Source organism: Etheostoma spectabile, unplaced genomic scaffold, assembly GCF_008692095.1.
Source record: "Etheostoma spectabile isolate EspeVRDwgs_2016 unplaced genomic scaffold, UIUC_Espe_1.0 scaffold00003155, whole genome shotgun sequence".
In the NCBI taxonomy this organism is placed as follows: domain Eukaryota; kingdom Metazoa; phylum Chordata; class Actinopteri; order Perciformes; family Percidae; genus Etheostoma; species Etheostoma spectabile.
In genome coordinates this window covers 77,328-97,365 of record NW_022603001.1, presented here as the reverse complement: position 1 = coordinate 97,365, position 20,038 = coordinate 77,328, and the positions used below count along the sequence as shown (strand labels likewise).

The 20,038-nt window shown below is 41.9% G+C and overlaps 1 long non-coding RNA gene and 3 other non-coding genes across 4 annotated transcripts; 2 read left to right on the top strand and 2 right to left on the bottom strand.

The window, feature by feature from the left end:
* Positions 1–631: 631 nt before the first annotated feature.
* trnas-aga (transfer RNA serine (anticodon AGA)) lies at positions 632–713 on the top strand. The gene has a single exon. It is a non-coding gene; the product is annotated as a tRNA-Ser (tRNA).
* A 1,738-nt stretch (positions 714–2,451) lies between these two features.
* On the top strand, positions 2,452–11,284 carry LOC116676431 (uncharacterized). The gene is made up of 3 exons (XR_004328696.1): positions 2,452–2,514; positions 4,545–4,548; positions 11,273–11,284. It is a non-coding gene; the product is annotated as an uncharacterized LOC116676431 (long non-coding RNA).
* A 998-nt stretch (positions 11,285–12,282) lies between these two features.
* trnal-uag (transfer RNA leucine (anticodon UAG)) lies at positions 12,283–12,364 on the bottom strand. Its single transcript has one exon. It is a non-coding gene; the product is annotated as a tRNA-Leu (tRNA).
* Positions 12,365–16,415: 4,051 nt separating this feature from the next.
* trnaf-gaa (transfer RNA phenylalanine (anticodon GAA)) lies at positions 16,416–16,487 on the bottom strand. Its single transcript has one exon. It is a non-coding gene; the product is annotated as a tRNA-Phe (tRNA).
* Between the last annotated feature and the right edge of the window lie 3,551 nt (positions 16,488–20,038).

Below are 20,038 nucleotides of genomic sequence, written 5' to 3'. Positions count from 1 at the left end.
GAGTCAGATACGCTTACCGCAACAGGTTTGTCTCTCCAGGAAGATGAAGAGGGTAAGGAGGATGACTAAGCGGAAGACAAATGGGACAGAGAGAGGGACAGCAAGTGGATCCATGTGGATCAAGGACTGTGCCATCAGGTTTGTGATGAAGGTTCCGACAATTTTCAAAGCCGTGCAATTACACGTTCATTGTAGGTCTACTGTGTGTCCTTAAAATGGTGCTTTCTGCTGTAAAATTAATGCCTTAATTTAACATGAAGGAAATATCCAACCTTTAAGGACACCAACTACGCTGTCCAGTGATGGTGGTATGGTGGTGAGCATAGCTGCCTTCCAAACAGTTGACCTGGATTCGATTCCCAGCCATGGCAGTAGTTTTCATTGTGTGGTTACTTGCTTTATTTGTCAAGAAGTAACCAGAAAGGTTACCTGCCCAACCCGATTTGATGAAATATTAGATCTCTGTTATGGTACAAATGAGGGAGCATATCGATCAATCAAGCTGCCTCCACGAGGATCCACAGACACAGGCAGTGCACTACGATTTGCAACTTGCCCATGTCTGGTTACTGCTAGTAACCAATTGAAAAGTTTATGAACATTTGTGCAAACCGGTATATTTGGTTTTCAGGTTGTTGTGGCCGAGTGGTTAAGGCGATGGACTAGAAATCCATTGGGGTCTCCCTGCGTAGGTTCGAATCCTGCCGACAACGAGAGGCATTCTTTAAGAGTGGTAGCAAACCAATGATACATCACAGTTCAACGAATTACAGATGTGCTTTCATGAACAATATTGTGATATCTCACAGGTACTGGAAGCCACCAATGTATTTCCTTTCAGTCTGTGTTACAAGATTTGCAGTGAACGTTGTGTTGTCCAGCAGGAAGGCAACAGATGTGTTACTTTTCGACTATAATTTATACCATAGCAGTGCTATCATTTTGCCCAGGTTTGATTTCCATCCACTGCAGTTGCATTTACTGGTTTCAAAGCCATGCACAACATACGCTCACCTAAAGTATTATTAGGAACACCTGTTCAATTTCTCATTCATGCAATTGTCTAATCAACCAATCACATGGCAGTTGCTTCAATGCATTTAGGGGTGTGGTCCTGGTCAAGACAATCTCCTGAACAGGTCAGGTAGGCCACGGCATTTAAACGATGCCCAATTGACAATAAGGGGCCTAAAGTGTGCCTAGAAAACATCCCCCACACCATTTCACCACCACCACCAGCCTGCACAGTGGTAACAAGGCATGATGGATCCATGTTCTCATTCTGTTTACGACAAATTCTGACTCTACCATCTGAATGTCTCAACAGAAACCGAGACTCATCAGACCAGGCAACATTTTTCCAGTCTTCAACTGTCCAATTTTGGTGAGCTCTTGCAGATTGTAGCCTCTTTTTCCTATTTGTAGTGGAGATGAGTGGTACCCGGTGGGGTCTTCTGATGTTGTAGCCCATCCGCCTCAAGGTTGTGCGTGTTGTGGCTTCACAAATGCTTTGCTGCATACCTTGTAACGAGTGGTTATTTCAGTCAAAGTTGCTCTTCTATCAGCTTGAATCAGTCGGCCCATTCTCCTCTGACTTCTAGCATCAACAAGGCATTTTTTGCCCACAGGACTGCTGCATACTGGATGTTTTTCCCTTTTCACACCATTCTTTGTAAACCCTTGAAATGGTTGTGCGTGAAAATCCCAGTAACTGAGCAGATTGTGAAATACTCAGACCGGCCCGTCTGGCACCAACAACCATGCCACGCTCCAAATTGCTTAAATCACCTTTCTTTCCCATTCTGACATTCTGTTTGGAGTTCAGGAGATTGTCTTGAGCAGGACCACACCCCAAAATGCATTGAAGCAACTGCCATGTGATTGGTTGATTAGATAATTGCATTAATGAGAAATTGAATAGGTGTTCCTAATAATCCTTTAGGTGAGTGTATATTGACTACATAGAAGCAGGGTATATAAACCACTGCATATCACAGTATGTTTAATTATTATTCTAAATCAAGGCTCAAATGACAGGGGACCACTAATGCCTATATAAAAGCATCAAAAAGCAGCATTTCATAGGACCTTTAATTAAAAAATAGAAAATAAAGAAATAAGTGTCATCTTGTGGTTGAACGTCATTCAATATATATATTGACTACATGGAAGCAGGGTAAATAAACCATTGCATATCACAGTATGTTTAAATTATTCTAAATCAAGGCTCAAATGACAGGGGTCCATCTTCTTATGAACAAAGGTACTTTCAACTTTAAAAAGCAGTCATATTTTCCATTGTATGGACCTGTTTGATTTCATGTATAGGGCGGCTAGACTTTATCCAATTATTGTGATCATGTTTCTTGCAATCATTAACAAAGTATGTAACAGCAAGTTTTCAGGTGTTTTCTCCAGTAAGAAAAATAAACGGTCCAGAGGAATATGTTGTCCATTTCCTCTTTAATGTCTTTCCAGTATGTCTGTGTCACGGAGCAGTCCCAGAATATGTGGGTGTGGAACGCCCGGGTAGCTCAGTTGGTGAAGAGGGCGTTAGCTGCATGTCATTCCCTCTCTCTCTTCCCTTACAGGTCTTCAGCTGTCCTATATAAACAACAGGAGTTGGTGGAGATGAGGGATATGAACTGTCACTCATCAATAGGAAACAATCAAAGGGTGGGGGGGATGCATTATATATTGACCAAAGATATCAATGTCAAATAGTTACTAAAATGTTTTTTGTTTTAGAAGAGTGATTTAGAAGTGATTATTTACATGGAGTCTGGTGGGTTTGGTGATGGTGATGTCGGGGTTAAACTAAGAGGATCTTACTCTCTATCTAAAAGGTCTATCTCTGTAGGGATCCATCCCATAATGTTGGCACACACTTATAATATAATAATTATATATAATAATTATAATAATAATAATCTGAGTCTTTCAGCACTTTTAGTGGATGGAAACGTTCTCTTATCAAGGAGTTTAAACACAGAAACGGCAGGAAGGATAAATCCACCATATCAAGTCACAAATAATCAGGCCTTGTTTAATTTCTTTTTTGTATTTAATTGTTCCACATTACAAGTTTGCTTTCTATTTTCTGATTTTGTATGACATCATTAGTGTCTTTACATTCAGTCTGAACAGACCGCAACAGATTTAAAACCACATTCAGTCACAGAAAATATGAAATGTGAGACAAATGAAATTCCAAAAAGTAGGAAAACATGATGTTAAACTACAAAACAATAACTAAAGCGTAAAATTAAAAATGTCCGACTTCTAGTATGTTGTAATGATGAGAGGACTGTTTGGAACAATTTACACAAATATTGAATCTTCGCTTATTAAACTCACAATGCTCAAAGGTTAGAGTTTTAGCCAACTTTTGGGAGTTTAGAAATATATAAGGGTGACAAAAATGTATTCCAAAAATGAAAATTATACTTCCTGTCAGCCAAAAAAAAGTTGTATGTTTCTAGAGAAGAGAAGAAAGTTTTTACACAATAAAAAAAGTTTTTAACATGTCTACGTTTTCCAACCAAAACATCTTTAAACGTGTTAATGTTTCTCCTTTGGGCCTTCTTCGTCCAGCAATTTACTGGAGAAATATTTAAAAAAAAATTACATTTAATTTGGACCATATAGCAATAAACAAGCCGTTCTTAAATGTTGCTGACTGTCTTTTTGTGCTCCTTTTTTTTTAAATTTTTTTTCTAATATATACATTTGAAAAAAATGTTTTTAAAAGGATGGGTTCAGGCACCGATTCTGGTCCCTAAATGGTAAAGGGTTCTGAGGAAGGCAGAAAACAGTCCAGCTGATCCACAATAACATACATGTTGATCAGAAGATAAAGTTACTGCTGGTCAGCCTTCAATGTGGAGAGAAGATCAGAATATAACAACACAGCTATCAGGGCATGAGGAGGAGGAAACAGCTTGGCTCTGAAATATGTTCACAACGAGGCAGTGTGAATGCGCTGGTGTCTTTTAAGATGACCACTATCAGAAAACATTTTCCCACATTGTTCACACCAGTACGGCTTCTCTCCAGTGTGAATGCGCTGGTGAGTTTTAAGATGACCACTCTGAGAAAACGTTTCTCCACATTGCTCACAGCTGAACGGCTTCTCTCCAGTGTGAATGAGCTGGTGTCTTCTAAGATGACCACTATCAGAAAACATTTTCCCACATTGTTCACACCAGTACGGCTTCTCTCCAGTGTGAATGCGCTGGTGAGTTTTAAGGTTACCACTCTGAGAAAAGGTTTCCCCACATTGTTCACAGCTGAACGGCTTCTCTCCAGTGTGAATGCGCTGGTGAGTTTTAAGGTGACCACTCTGAGAAAACGTTTTCCCACATTGTTCACAGCTGAAGGGCTTCTCTCCAGTGTGAATGCGCTGGTGAGTTTTAAGGTTGCCACTACGAGAAAAGGTTTCCCCACATTGTTCACAGCTGTACGGTTTCTCTCCAGTGTGAACTCTCTGATGAATCTTTAAATGTCTTGATGATGTGAAGGATCTGTCACACAGCTGACAGCAGTGACGTTTGACTCCTCTTCCTCTCCGTTTCTATCAACAGAGAAAAACCAAGAGAGTGAGTTAGTGAGGTGCCATGCTGTAGAGCTCTATCTTAAACTAGAAACAACATTTAGAGCACGTCTATGGAACATTGTTTGACTGACGCATTACTTTTTTTTATTATCTGCCAACCTCAATATTATGGAGTTGCATTATGGGAAATATAACATTTAGTGTTGGTTAGTTTGTGATAAATAAACTACTTTTGATGAATTTGTGTGTGGCCTCCATTTTGTTGCCAGCCTTTAGCCAGCCGGTAACAAATGGGGGATCATCGGGGATTTTTAGTGCCGGGAAAGTTGTAAATATAACATAGTCCCACAGATTTTTAGCTCTCACTGGTATCTGTAGGGGTTACCGTGTTGTGTTCATGTTGCTGGAACAGCTCTACTCCAGTAAAGTAAATTGGAACCATTGACCCTGATAGGCATTAGGGGCAATGAGGGGCACCAGTTGACCTTTGACCTTTTGTTTTAGGTTGTTGTTTTTGCTAAATCAAACTTGTGTGGACAACTGGTATTGTCCACATAATTGAAAGGAGCATGTTCAAAATAATAGCAGTGTTGTGTAAAATTAGTGAGCTGATTGATTTTGTGAAGAAACAGGTGTCAGTTATGGCCCATAATTAATATATATACTGTATATATATATATATTATTATTATATTAGGGCTGCACAATTAATCAAATTTTAATCGTGATCCCGATTTTGACTTCCCACGATCAAATTTGCGTGATCAAGCGTTTTTTTTTTTTTTTTTAAATGCATCAATGCATAGAACGCTCCGGGTTTTTTGCACAGGCCATCTACCGCTACTACCGTCTGAACATGAGCCAATCAGTTGTTCCTGCACCCCGCAGCTTAGTATCTAGATGGAAACAGTCACAGAGGACAGAGTAACAGGAGGAAAACTCAACAGATAGCAGTCGGTTATATGTCAGTCTCAAGGTTTACCAGTTTACCAGTAAACGCAACATTTTATCCCGTCTGTTGTCTGTTTTCCAGACAACAGCGGTGACCAGTGCTAGTCAGTGCTAGTAGCATCTGTTAGCTGTTAGCTCCTCTAGGACGCACCGGTGCTATTGTCCTCGCATCCGCTGCAATGCTGTTTATATGGATATGGTTTAATATTTCGATACATGAGCCATTTCGTCTGTAAAGCCGTGCCTGTGTTGAATCTCTCCTCTACTGTCTCTCCTCTTACTGTCCGCATCCGGCCACACAGCGGCCGCCGGTCCACACTTCTGACATTTGTCTACAGTTTTAATTGTTATTAACACAGCTGTATATTGTTAAGTATGAGGGGCAACCCTGTATTTGTACCATTGTTGTTGTTTTTTTAAGTTATGTTTTCGGGGTTTTATCCCTTTATTAGGCAGAGAGGACAGCTGAAGATGTGAGAGGGGGAGAGACATGCAGCAAAGGGCCACAGGCCGGATTCGAACCCGGGCCCGCTGTGTCGAGGAGCAAACCTCTGTATATGGGCACCCGCTCTACCCACTGAACTATATGGGTGCCCTGTACCATTGTTTCTGTGGGTAACTCTGCTATTGTGGCCGCCACGGCAAAGAACACAGAAGACGGAGCTGCTGGATATGTGACCCATTGCGAGAATATCATAGTTCATAAAAATGCAGCGCAGTAAAGATAGACGTTTCATATACACAACGTGTTTATCCGCCATTCAACCCGACCCGTTCATAAAGAGTCAGCCGTCTCTCTGTGAGTAGCGTCCATCACACTCCCTCTCGCAGTTATAAATAGCCTACATGACGATAAAATTTGTTTTGGTTAAAATAAACAAATAATCGTGAGAATAATCGCGATCAAAATTTTAATCAAAATAATCGGGATTTTTATTTTGGCCATAATTGTGCAGCCCTACTGTATATATACATATTTAAGGAAGGAAGGAAGTACACTAAAATTCTCGGCAAAATGGCTCGTTCCAGACATTGCTCTGAGGAACAGAGGACTTTGATTAAAAAGTTGATATGAGAGGGAAAACATATAAAGAAGTGCAGAAGATTATAAGCTGCTCAGCCAAAATGATTTCAAATGCCTTGAAATGGCATCCAACGCCTGACCGACGTGGGAAACAACCAAAGGACACATTGACTGGCCAAAGGAAAAATGGAGCAACATTCTGGGGACTGATGAGAGGGAAACTGTTCTTTTTGGGTCTAGGAGCTGCAGACAGTTTGTCCTCCGACCCCCCTGCACTGAAATCCAGCCCCAGTCCACTGTGAAGACAGTAAAGCATGCTGGTTATGGGATGTTTCTCATACTGTGGTGTTGGGCCTGTTTATCACACTTGAAGAGGTTATGTTGCCTTATGCTGAAGAGGAAATGCCTTTGAAACGGGTCTTTCAACAAGACAAGGACCCAAACACACCAGGAAGGAGCAAAGTCTTGGTTCCAGATGAACCAGATGGATGTTATAGAGCGGCCAGCCCAATCCCCAGACCTCAATCCCAGAGAACACTTGTAGGGGGACATCATAAATGCTGTTTCTGAGTCCAAACCCAGTAATGCAGGGGAATTATGAGATGTAGTTTAATGGTCCTGGGCTGGGCAGTGACCGGCGCGGAGAGGAAAGAGAGTAGAGGAGAGATTCAACACAGGCACGGCTTTACGGAAGATATGGGTCACGTAACGCAAAATCAAACCATATCCATATAAACAGCATTGCAGTGGATGCGAGGACATTAGCACCGGTGAGTCCTAGAGGAGCTAACAGCTAACAGACGCTAACTAGCACCGGTTACCGCTGTTGCAAATGTTGCGTTTACTGGTAAACTGGTAAACCTTCAGACCGACGTATAACCGACTGCTATCTGTTGAGTTTTCCTCCAGTTACTCTGTCCTCTGTGACTGTCTACATCTAGAAACTAAGCTGCGCGGTGCAGGGAACTACTCTGACTGGCTCATGATCAGACAGATTAACAGAGCGGTAAATGGGCTTTGCAAAAAACCCGGAGCGTTCTATGAAATGACGCTTAAAAAAAAATAATCGCTCGATCACGCAAATTTGATCGTGGGAAGTCAAAATCGTGATCGCGATTAAAATTTGATTAATTGTGCAGCCCTACCTCAGAGTGTTGTAATCTTTAGTCTTGAGCCTGCAGGGGAGGGGGTGCGACTATCGGCTACGTTTGGTCACTGTTTTCTTTCTTTCTTTCATTCCAATTTCGGGTCTGTCAGTGACAGTGAAAACCGGGGGCATTTCCGGGGACAGGTCACCAAAACTGGGGACTGTCCCCAGAAACCAGGACGTCTGGTCACCCTACTTTATGGTGCTAGTTAGTGTCTGTTAGCGTACCGAGCTCTAGGGCGCTAGTTAGTGTCTGTTAGCGCACAGAGCTCTAGGGTGCTAGTTATCGCTGTTAGTGCACAGGGCTCTAGGGTGCTAGTTAGTGTCTGTTAGCTTACAGTGTTCTAGGGGGCTAGTTAGTGTCTGTTAGCTTACAGTGTTCTAGGGGGCTAGTTAGTGTCTGTTAATGCACAGAGCTCTAGGGCATGAGTAATATTTTTTCTCCAGGTCGCATCCGCTGCCTCTCCACTAACGAAGCAATGTTGTTTATATTGATATAGTTTAATTTTGCATTTCATGAAACATTTCTTCTGTAAAGCTGTGCCTGTGTTTGGCTCTCTCCTCTTACTCTCTGCGAAGCCCTGCCCCCCCATTCACTAACACAGGCTCCCCCGCAACAGAGACAGAGCAGCGACAGCGCCGGTGTCACGCTTCTGACATTTGTCTACAGTTTTAATTGTTATTAACACAGCTGTATATTGTTAAGCATGAGAGGCAAACCTGTCATCGTAGAGGAACAGCGTGTGAGACCCATTCGCCCCCATCTCTCTGTGAGTACGTCCATCGCCCCCCCCCCCATTCATTCATAATGAGTTAGCCGTCTCTCTGTGAGTATGTCCATCCCCCCCCCCCCATTCATTCCTAATGAGTTAGCCGTCTCTCTGTGAGTATGTCCATCGCCCCCCCCCCATTCATTCCTAATGAGTCAGCCGTCTCTCTGGGAGTAGCTTCCATCGCACCCCCGCCCTTTTCCTAGCTCTTTTAATCAGTTATTGTTTAAAACAAGTGAAGTAGATACATTTTTTTTTTTTAAATATATCTTAGGCTATTTCAGATTTTCATTTCCATGTGTTGCAGCTGTATATGTACAACATATAACTTCAACATAAGAAGAGTGTAGCATAATCTGGATGTGAAAAGAGTTATAAATACCCAATGTGACAATAAAATTTGTTTTAGTTAAAATCAACAAATAATCGTGATAATAATCGTGATCACAATATTAATCAAAATAATCATGTTAATCATTTTGGCCATAATCGTGCAGCCCTACATATATTACGGAAAAGTAACGAGGAGGTGAAGCTAGTCTGGCTGTTAGCCTGCTCGGGACCAGGCTAGCCGCAAAGAATAAATCTCCATGGTAACTTGGCTGGGATTAATTCAATTTGGTTTCCGTGCAGCCGAGTCAAAGTTCAATTCATCCAGGATAACTTGAATATCCCGGCTTATTCCCTTATCCTGGTTTTGTGCAGCAGGCCCCTGGAGGGGGAAAAACCAGAAGGCTCATAACACCGGATCAACATCAAAGGAACAAAGGTGCGTTCAAAGCCTCGTGCTGCTGGGCCAGTGGTATCATTATGAAACGGAACAGCCTCTCCAGTCTGATTGGTCCATTCTCTGCAGTTCAACCTTCACTTCATTTACTGGAACATTATTCATCATCTTAGTGTTCATAATACTGAAGAAAAGAAGGAGAAAATGAGAAATGATAACGCTTCCCTACCTGTAGGCGCTCCTAAACCTTCACCCCCGTCCTTTCCAGGCTTAGTAATATTCCTGTAGTCCGGAAGTGTCCCCAGATGTAAAGAATTCATCCAGGTTGGGAGTATTGTCCTGTAGAGTCCGTGCTAACTAGCTGCTAACTTCACGTGCCGACCTCGTTCCGTCTCCTCGCCCTCCACCGTGTTGCTGGGTATGTTTGTTTTCCTCATGTTGCTGCCTACACAATCAAACCATCCCCGCCTTTTTCTGTTTAGTTTTCACCCCGGGGCAGCCCCCGACGTCCAGCAAGCGCTCCCACTGTGTAGCGCCAATACGCTGCGTCATCTCCCTGAGCGGCCATCTTAGAAACAGCTCTCATTGGCTATCAACACGCCAATCATGCCAGTTGTAGCCAATCACGTTCCCTTTCCAAGGGTTCATAGCTTGATAGGAACATCCAATGGGAGCCTAAGCCCCGCCTCCCAGAGCCAGCAGGCTCACACATGTGATTTATGAAAACAAATCTGTTCAGCAGGGAGGTTTTTCATGTCATCTTTATTGCAAAAATAGGAAACAGAACCCTAATGACATATAAAAGTATATAATACAAACATAATAAACATAATACAATACAATGTTGCCAGGGGAAGCTTAAAGGCCATTACAAAGATAATGAAGACCATATGTTAAGTTTTAATTGCCTTCAGAATCAGAATCAGAAATACTTTATTGATCCCCGAAGGGAAACTCTGTGTTGCAGTTGCACAAATAGTAGAAATATCAGAGTAGAAATACAAATAAAGAAATATAAGGAGTGTGGACATGTACGGTATTTACATAGTTAAACAAATGTTACTATACATTATTTGCATAATTAACATAATTTAGGAATTGCAATGGTAAAAAGTAAAATAATAATAATAATAATAATAATTGTAGCAGTTGAGTATTGCACACATGTCAGGCCAGTGTTATTGCACAAAACAGATAATACAGATAATATTGTCCAGTTTCAACCTCTCTGAGTGTCTTAGAGCGAGGAGTTATAAAGTTTGATGGCCACAGGCAGGAACAACTTCCTGTGGCGCTCTGTGGTGCATTTTGGGAGAATGAGTTTGTCACTGAAAGTGCTCCTGTGATTTATCAACAAGCCATGGAGTGGGTGCGAGACATTGTCCAAGATGGCATGTAGTTTGGACAGCGTCCTCCTCTCTGACACCACCGACAGAGAGTCCAGATCCACCCCCACGACGTCACTGGCCTTGCGAATCAGTTTGTTGAGTCTGTTGGCGTCCGCTACCCTCAGCCTGCTGTCCCAGCATGCAACAGCAAAGAGGATAGCACTGGCCACCACAGACTCATAAAACATCCTCAGCATTGTCCTGCAGATGTTGAAGGACCTCAGCCTCCTCAGAAAGTAGAGACGGCTTTGGCCCTTCCTGTAGAGGGCTTGAGTGTTCTCGGCCCAGTCCAGTTTATTGTCTAAGTGCACTCCCAGGTATTTGTAGTCCTCCACAATGTCCACACTGACCCCCTGGATGGAAACCGGGCTCGCTGCTGCCTTGGCTCTCCTTAGATCCACCACCAGCTCCCTGGTCTTTGCCACGTTGAGCTGTAGATGGTTCTGCTCACTCCATGTGACAAAGTCCCCCCCCCCCACAGCTCTATACTCAGCCTCGTCCCCCTCGCTGATACATCCAACCACAGCAGAGTCATCAGAAAACTTCTGAAGATGGCAAGACTCTGTGTGGTAGTTGAAGTCTGTGGTGTAGATGGTGAACAGGAATGGCTCCTGGCTAGAGCTTCAGAAGGCAGGAGATGACAGATTACACATCTGTCACACAGTCAGTTTGTATTCTTAAATACCAAGTCTCCTGCTGTTCCTTGACTAGTTGGCCCCCCCCTGCGCTGCATCGCTCCAGGTAAGTAGAAAGCAATCTGTTATGCACCTTTGCATTGCACTAAAATGTCCACATTTGGACCTGAATCCAACAATAACTTTACTTGACACTCACATACATTGGTTTTCAGGTTACAAATGTTGGTCAGGGGTTTAGTTACTGTTTGAAAAAGGAAAATAATTGTTAGATGAATTATGATATAATTGCAGATGAAGTATTTATGACCCATCAAAGACGACAAAAGGATACATCAGTTGTCGGGGGTTTGATTTAAAGGAAATGATACTCTTTAAAAGTGTTGGGGTTCTAGCGTTAAACTAATGAGGAAGAATTTGACATATCTAAGTTAACCAAAAAGTTTCTCTTTCAAATGTTACATCTGTATCTGTCAAGTCCTGACCATTCTCTGACCGGGAATTGAACCCGGGCCACGGCGGTGAGCGCGCTTAATCCTAGCCACTAGACCATTAGGGAGTCACATATGTCAACTTTATCTTTGTAGATGTGAGTTTTCTTTTCACTTACTGGAATGACTCATGTTGTTTTAGGCGAGGAATGGCACCGTAGTTTTAGATGTTAAAATGTGCGCACAAGAAAGCTGAGGGATTACTGTGGGGAAATGGAGAATGACTAGGTTAACTGAAGATTTTAAACATTGTGAAAATTAACAGAACATATGAACACGTTAAACATATACGGGCATATAACATATACCTGCAGTCTCAGTCTTTGGATGGTATAGGTAGCGCATGCGCCCCGTCATAGTTACCGACAATTTTGTTGATGAATGAGTATTTCACATTGAACACTTAAGATTGGGTGTTCATTTAAAAACAGGGAATTGCCAGTAAAGATAAAAACAACAGATTCAGCAAGGAGTCTAATACGTTGCCACTAATGACTTTAGTCACTTCACCAAGCTATGCCATAAGAGTATAATGTAACTGATACAAATTCAGGTCAACATATGGTTTGTCTTCCACCTATGTAACATCAGCAGATGGCAGTGGTGGGATTTGAACCCACGCCTCCAGAGAGACTGGAGCCTAAATCCAGCACCTTAGACCACTCGGCCACACTACCTGCATGTATCAGTTCTCCACATCGTGAGAAACACAGGGACCGTAACTAACGGTATATTTGTCAATGTCATTGGAATAAAACTTTCGCAAGGAAAAAGCCAATACTTTATTGGAAAATGTTGTCACTCTTTGTCATTTTTCTCTGGCATTGTTGAGTTTAGAATATTGTAACCAGTATTAAGTGAGGAGGTTTAGGTCTGTGTGAATATGGGCTGAGCATTTACCTGGACTGAATTTATGAACATCTTCTTTTGCATATTCACTGTAAAGAGCCATTACTCCTCAAACTGTCAACTATTGTTCCAGAGATAATAGGATATACAGTTTTAGATTGCAAGGTAACTGTCCAAGACCAAAGACTTCATTGAAATACCTCAAGTGTTCAAAACAGTTTGTCAAAATGGGAAAGGTCATGTTTTTGATTACAAATTCCAGCACAGTGGTTCATTTACCATTCAAAAACAAAAGTACAATCATGAAACACATACTACTTAGACAGAATGAACCTGGTCAGGTGGCAATGTAATGATTCCAGAGACGTGGACCCTCTGGCACAGCCATACTTGGTCAGGACAACACCCCCCTTCTTGATAGGGCCCTTCTTGATGTGCTCCATGCGCACCTGGTCCAGCAGTGGCACCACCATGAGGTCCCTTCCGTTTGCCCCTCCCAGTTGCTCGTAACAGAGAGAGGTCTCCTGCATCCCACTCAAATATGCAGGCAGAGAGACGGCTCATGAAGGTGGGACCAGACGTGAGATTTTTTTCGCAGCCCACGCTCACGTTCAAATTGATAAATGCCGTACTCTGCGTAGGAACAGGCGTACCGCCGTCCTACGCCTGTTTTAGGTCGTATGCACATTTCATAAATAAGGGCCCTTGTGAGCACAATAAAGATTTCTTAAAGAAAGGTTTGTACTTTATAGTTCTAGTTTTTTTCCAGTTCTTCTGGTCACACTTGGCACTATTTCACATGGTTTGTCTGTAGTTCTCTATTCTGTCAGGGCTTAACTCTGTGTCCCACACCTAATTTTTTTTTTGTTTCTTGTTATGTCTCGGGAAGAAGTATTGTGCTTTTAGGTCAACCATCCATCTGTACATCAGAATCAAAAACACTTTATTGATCCTTGAAGGTAGCCTCTGGAAAAAAGGTGCTCCTTCGAGCCGGATTTGAACCAGTGACCTAAGGACTTCAGTTCTATACCTCTACAGTCCTCCACTCTACCAACTGAGCTATCGAAGGGAGCTACCGCAGCCACACGCACTTCTCATTCTGTGAATGTGATAACACGGGGCCCCCCTGGATCTGACAATCTTTAGGGGATGTAGCTCAGTGGTAGCGTGCACGCTTCACAGGTTTTTATGGTTGATCGTATGAAATTCTTTCATATTGGAACTAGTTTAGCTTGAACACTGTGACAACACATATCCTGTACTGGATATGGAGGCACTGACTATTTGTCTAATCTTCTGGATTTTGTCTATGAAGAAGGAGGAAAAGTCATTGCAGGCCTTGTGAGATAACAGTTCAGATGCTACTGGTACTGGAGGGTTTGTTAACCTATCGACAGTAGCAAACAAAGCACATGAATTATTATTGTTTCCAGAGATAATATCAGAGAAGACCTCCTTGTCTTCGTTAGTTCCAAATTATAAATGCAAAGTCTCTCTTAAGCAGAAAATGCGTTTGGATTGGTAGGAAATGGAGATGGGTGTTGCCGAGAGGAGGCGCCTTTTTGATTGACAAGAAATGGATATGAAGTCTCTCAGGATTGGCAAAAAATGGAAGGGAGCTTTGAGTTTGATTGGTGAGAAAAGAAGATGAGAAAGTGGACAAATATGTTCTGGGTCATGACAAAGCATCTAGAGTTGATCTTAGCCTTTGTGTGAATACATAGGTCTCCACATACATTGTTTTTATTAAGATTGACGACCAAATTGTTAGTATTTCCAAAACTTTCCCAACCATTGCAACTGTTTTCATAGCCTTGTTGGCGCAGTAGGCAGGGTGTCAGTCTCATAATCTGAAGGTCGTGAGTTCAACCCTCACACGGGGCAGGTGTTTTAAAATAAAAAAAAACACATCTAATGCTGAAAATACAGTGACAGGTGATTGAACACTGGCACATACATGGAAGTTGTGATTCTGGTTATTTCTGAGATCAACAATCTCAGGAAGGCTTTTTACAATCAATTGGGAAAAATGGGAATGCATACTCTTAATAAGTAGACTACCAGAGTATTTGCATAACAAAGGCACAAGCATGGGCGTTGTGATAGGATGGTGTCGCTCATCATTGTTTCTGAGATCAACAATAACTTCAGAAGTTTTGAATTCAATGGCTACCTATGGTTTCTTTCTAGGAGCGGTTCAAATTAAGTTGCACTATTTTGTCTAATTGCTTAGGTCATAATATTTCCAGAGACTTAATTTCTTTCAGGTAGTTAATAGTTATGGTCAAATGAAGCTTCATTAAGCTTTCTGAACAATGTTCTTCATTTTCTGATTGCATTCACTCAGTAGTGTTTTAATATTGGTTGTGCATCTGTGATTGCCCTAGAGGTCTCTCAGTCCAGCACCTCTCCCGCTCATCTTTGTTAGTTTTCCACTGTCCAGCATAAATCACTGACACCATACCTCACACTCATCCATGCATACAACTCACCACTGACTAAACTGACCACCACCATCATTGAATTATCATTTCTTTTGTTGTAGTAATATAATGGCATTTCCTTCAACCTTTGCACACGGTCTTTTGTCCTGGTTGTTTCATGAGGTCATGACAAAGCATCTAGGGTCGATCTTAGCCTTTGTGTGTATACATAGGTTTCCAAAAACATTGTTTTTATTGAGATTAAAGACCAAATTGTTAGTATTTCTGAAATTTTCCCAACCATTGTAACTGCTTTCATAGCCTCGTTGGCGCAGTAGGTAGCGCGTCGGTCTCATAGTCTGAAGGTTGTGAGTTCAAACTTCACACGGGGCAGATGTTTTAAAGACAATAAAACACAACTGATGCTGAAAATACAGTGACAGGTGGTTGAACAATAGCACAAGCATGTGAATGGAAATAGTGGGTCTATGGTTATTTCAGAGATTTGCAGTGAGCATTGTATTGTCCAGCAGAAAGACAACATGTGTTTCTTTTCGTCTATGATTTACATCATAGCAGTGCAAGCATTTATCCCGGGTTTGAGTTCCAGCCACAGCAGTTGCATTTAAAGGTTTTGAAGCCATATACAACATTACCATTACAAGTTTTACCCAGGTTTCTTCTTTTATTCAGTGATAATTCAATTTTCAGACAGCACAACAAGCACTTTAAATGTGTACATGTTTTACACTTTCTATTTTACTGTATTTATGTACTTGTACTGTAGTGTAGTATATTTATTGTATTATGCTCCAGTGTTTATGGGTGTTACGGCAGGTATGAGCACAGTTTCTATTTTTATGGATGAAGTAAATTTGAGATGCTGTTAAGTTTACTCTTCAGCAGGTGGAGACATTAAGTACTGGCCTTTTTCAATAAAGTATTGACTTTTTCCTTGCAAAAGTTTGTTTCCAATGACATTAACAATCATACCATTAGTTACGGTCCGTGTGTGTGTCACGATTTGGTGTGATGGTGTGCGCAGGTAGTGTGGCTGAGTGGTCTAAGGTGCTGGATTTAGGCTCCAGTCTCTCTGGAGGTGTGTGTTCCAATCCCACCACTACCTTTTGCAAATGTTACTTAGTAGAGAGAGAGAGAGAGAGAGAGAGAGAGAGAGAGAGAGAGAAAATGGAATGAAAAGATGACCAGTGGTAATTATGGGAGCAGTAAAAGTAATAGAACTATTACTAATAATAGTAGCAGTAGTAGTGCAGGGCGTCCAGCAGGACCACAGCAGCAGCTGCATCCACTACTCAGGTGCCACCACAATCCAAGGAAGTCTGAGAGGGGAGAAAGAACAAGGGCTTCTGGAAAGAAGCAACATTAGTTAAATGCAAGCTCTTATCCTTTATCCCCAAGTACTATCATAAAGATGATCACCTACACACATCATTGTAGGGGGCACCCAGATTTGAACTGGGGACCTCTTGATCTTCAGTCAAAAGCTCTACCACTGAGCTATACCCCCATACACTCTACATTGAATATGCTTACGGTGCAGCAAAACAATGGCTGGGCCTCCACCATGTGGTTACCTTCACAGTCTGAGAAAGTATCCAAATCTCATCTACTGTATGAAAGGGAGTTAAAAGAAAGAAAACAGTGTAATCTTCTATAAAGGCCCAGGTGAATTTATGTTAATTACAATAGATGTCAAGACTAAGCACAGAAATGTGGTCCACACAAGGATCCACACTGTTACAGTACATGCTCGACCACAAGCACACAGAAGCACACAAACGCACACACATAGCACCCTTCCCCCTTGCTTACAAACTCCGACAGAAATCAGTTTTCACACTATAACTACTCAAATAATTATAATGTAATAATGTATTTAATGTATGTAATAAATACTTTCTGATAAAGTAATCAATACGTTATGTATAAACTTACACTTCACGATCAGGGTCCTTTTCATCCAGAAAATCCTTTTCCATTTCAGAGTCCACGTAACTTCACTTTCAGAAGAGGAAATTATTTCTTCATTTGGTCTTTTGACCAATATAGCATCTGCCTCCTCCGCCATAAACTACTTTTTTCCTCCAAACATCTTTACAAGAGTGTAATAATGTTTCCAGCTAATAGACAAATCACTAAAAGTTGCTCTGTTTACAAACAATACGTGCACCAATGCTCTACAATGGATGTCTGCGAGAGCGCACGGTTTATGCACAGACTTTATAGCCATTACGCACGGCTTTACTAGGTCACGCCCTAACCCGGGGGTCGGCAACCAGCGCCTGCCTATTGGCTCTCTGAAGCTTTTTCAAAAATGTTGGAAAATGGAAAAAGATGGGGGAGAGAAATATATTTTTTGTTTTAATATGGTTTCTGTAGGGAAAAAAACATGACACAAACGTTATTAACGTTTTTCAATGCTGGCAAAATGTGTAGAATAAATATTAAATTTCAACTTTTCTGTCAACGAAGATTTAGGTCATAGCCTGCGACACACGTTTCTATCAGTAAGGCGGGATGCTAGGCAGGTGGCATCCCGCCTTAGTGGCATCCCGCTAGGCAGGTGGCCTGTGTGATGGGCCATGGATCCCAAAGGGAAAAAGAGAAGAATAACTGAGGAGAACAGAGGATTCAACGTTTCTTGGATCGAATCATTTGCATTCATTGCCAATGCGGAAGGATTGCCTGAATGTTTGCTCTGTAGCGAGAAGTTGTCAAATAACAAAAAGAGCAATGTGGAAAGACATTTTCAAGGAAGGCATGCTACATTTGCAGCCGAGTACCCAGTTGGTAGTGATGAAAAAGTGCGATTGCATTACTTCTGGAGAAATTAGAGGAGCGCAAAAATAGATTTAAGAAGTGGATTGCATCTCCAAACTCCACTCCTGCTGCAAGTTTTGTTGCAACGCGGGAGATAATAAAACGCGGCAAACCGTTCACAGATGGTGACTACATGAAGGAGTCATTTATCAACATATCAGAACACCTATTTGCAGACTTCAAAAACAAAACCGAGATATTAAAAAAAATAAAGACATGCCTCTCTCCGCTAAGACAGTGAAGGAAAGGGCTATTAAAATGGCAGGCAACATCACCAATCAGCAAATCAAGGACATTAATTCAGCGCCAGCATACTCAATTGCCTGTGATGAGTCCTGTGATGTGATCGAGATTGAACAGACTGCGCTTTTATGCAGGTATGTGAACTCCGATGGGCCGCAAGAAGAAATGATCCAATTAATACCACTGAAAGGCCAAACACGGGGGGAGGACATATGTGAGGCTGTGCTGAAGTGTTTAAATGACAACGGGATAAACACCAACCATCTGATTTCAGTGGCTACAGATGGGGCACCCAGCATGAGAGGATCAAAAAGGGGGTTTGTGACTTTGCTACAGAAAGCATTGGATCGAAATCTGCTTGCATTCCACTGCATCTTGCATCAAGAGGCACTGTGTGCACAAACATTCCCATCGGAGTGTATGGCAGTGATGAACCTTGTGATCGAGATGGTGAACAAGATAATTGCAAAAGCATTGAACCACCGTCAGTTCCATGCATGGCTTGATGAAGTTGACAGCGAATATTCCGATCTCCTGCTACACAATAAAGTCCGATGGCTGTCCAGGGGTGAGGTTTTGCGCCGCTTTGTCGCTTGTTTAGAGCACGTGAAAACATTTCTGAAAAGCAAAGACCTGTACTATCCGCAACTTGAAGATACCGAGTGGCTCGAAAAACTGCACTTTATGGTGGATATGACAAGCCACCTAAATAAGCTGAATGAAAGTCTGCAGGGGCGGGGAAACACTGCACTTCAAATGCTGGAAGCTGTTCTATCATTCGAGCGCAAGCTGACTGTCTTTGCCAGAGATGTACAACGAGGCACGCTCTCCCACTTCCCCTCCCTGAGAGAATTCAAAGAAGCCCATCACGATCACACACTCAACGGTGATGATTTGCAAAATGCGATCGTTGATATGCAAACTGCATTTGGGAGCAGATTTTGCAAGTTCCGAAAGGAAAAAATGACACTGTCTTTCCCTGTCACACCCCTGGAGATTGACCCGTCCTTGTTGAGCACATTTCCAGGAGTAAATCAAGCTGACCTTGAAATGGAAATGGCTGATATAGCCGACAAAGATTTATGGGTGTCCAAATTCAAATGTCTGACAGCCGAGCTTGAAGACGTCACTCGCCAGAAAGCCCAGCTTGCCCAAAGCCACAAATGGAGCGAAACTGAAAGCCTCCCAAATGACACATGGAATGCTCTTCCTGACAGTTATAGGAACATGAAGACATATGCATTTGGAGTATTATCCATCTTTGGATCAACATACCTGTGCGAGCAGATATTCTCAAACATGAACTACATCAAATCAAAATATCGCACCCGTCTCACAGATGAGAGCTTGCAGTCCTGCGTCAAGATTAAAGTTACATCTTACATGGCCGATGTTGAAGCTGACCAGTGACGTCCGAAAACAGAAGTCACATTAAACGGGTAAGAACACAATCCAGTTATAGGCACATTTTTAGTAACAAAGTAGCTGTTTTTATAAAGTGATATCTGATTTTTGTCAGTATATATTTGGAATGACACTTAGGGATATTATTGTGTTTTGTTGCTCAGGTCCGAGCGTAGCTGCGTTGGTTGCGTGTCAGAAGAGAAGAGGACGCTGCTTCGTTTTACTCTTAGACTGACTTGCTTGACATTTGCACAGACGTCAAACTTGAACTCTATTCATTTGATTTTATATACTTTACCTTTTCAAAAGGCTGATGTTTTATTTTTAAAAATGTAGGCTGCGTTTTATTGCACTCTATTGCCCAGATAAGGGGCACGTTATGCACGTTTCGTTTTGTTTTTGTTTTTTTTAAATCCTCAAAATAGAAAATATATCAAAAATCTGATTTCTTTATTGCATTTCTTTAATTTCATCAAAGCAATGAAAACATAATTCATTAATGTTGTAATGAAGTTAAACTGGAGGCGACATCGCACAACAGAGTAGTCACGTGGTGCGTCATTCTCTGCAGGATGCGCGTTAGTAAAAATA